Raw genomic sequence first — 1,406 nt, forward strand, 5'->3', positions numbered from 1 at the left:
GAACACGAGGATTCCTTCAGATTCATCAGAGTCCAGTGGAAAGACAACAGGTAACACCTATTAATGACTAAGGACAAGGTCAGAATTGGAAAATTTAAAAAAGAAAAAAATGGTCTAATTTACCATAACAAAAGTATCAATCTAGACGGGGAAGACTCTTGACTTTCTGGTCAGAACAAATTACAGTTGCTATTTATGTCACTCTAGACCATCAAAACCAAAATAGTGAGCAACAGAGACTTGGGCAGATACAATCTAAAGATTATAGATTTCCCAAAACAATACAACAGGACCAAAATATCTTGACATTATAATGAAAGAAATAATAGAAGAGAATTTTCCAGGACTTATGAATATAGAAGATGAAGGACTGTGAGAAAGAATGTTATGTGGGGCTAGGATGAACTTTTAAGTGGCTATCGGGAGCTCTCAGAACCACAGGAATATGGGAAGGCACATTCTCAATATATCCCTTATTCCTAGTTTTGGCAGCCACAGACTGCTTAGAATAAATGTGTCTTAATAAGATTATTCTGTCTCCACTTAGTGAAAGGAGATCTTATCTTGTTCCTAAATGAAAAATTATTTTATTTTTATCTGTTCTTTTGGTTTATTATAATCTATATAACTTCCTCAACTTATATTTTTTTTTTTTTACTGTATGATGTATACAATTTCTTCAACTCCTGTTTGGTTCTAACTAAAAAAAAATACTAACTATTTATGATGATCTTTTCTGTAAGTAGCCAGAGTGCTCAGTTTACAATAGAAATGAAAGCATTCTCCTTCCCTTGAAAGCAATAACAGAAGAAGGTATTGATTTCTCACCCCTTAATATTTTTTACACCAAAACTAGCAGTGTTAGAGATATTGACATGTTTCTACCCCAATACTCCTTTTGGAGATAGATGAGGAAAGGAACAAATGCTTGACCATGTTCCTACTCCTCCTCACAAAGTTTGAAGTTGTAGTCTCTGTAGTGAGATTAAAAATTTATCCATTATATGTGTTATCTTAACATCTTTATATTTACTCAGAACAATATACATATGTCCTATGTAAAAATAAAGCAAGAAAGTGTCCTCCTCCTTCAAGAAGCTCATAAAATTAGTCAAATTATTCTCAGATCCCTAAATATATCTCATTCTTTCTCATCTTCAGACTTGATTTTTGCTGTCCATTATGTCTGAAAAGTTCATGTAACCCCTATCTGGAATTTTGTCTATTAAAATCACATGCAACCTTTCAAGGTCGAACAATAAGTCATCTTATCCAGAAGATCTTCCCCTGATCCTCTTTTTTCCCATCTCCATTCAGAACTTACAAAACATTCTGTGATTCTAACCAGGTACAATCAACTTTCCTGACATCCTATAAAGTCAATGATTTAGTTGTCCCTGATAACA

Source organism: Antechinus flavipes, chromosome 2, assembly GCF_016432865.1.
Source record: "Antechinus flavipes isolate AdamAnt ecotype Samford, QLD, Australia chromosome 2, AdamAnt_v2, whole genome shotgun sequence".
Taxonomy (NCBI): domain Eukaryota; kingdom Metazoa; phylum Chordata; class Mammalia; order Dasyuromorphia; family Dasyuridae; genus Antechinus; species Antechinus flavipes.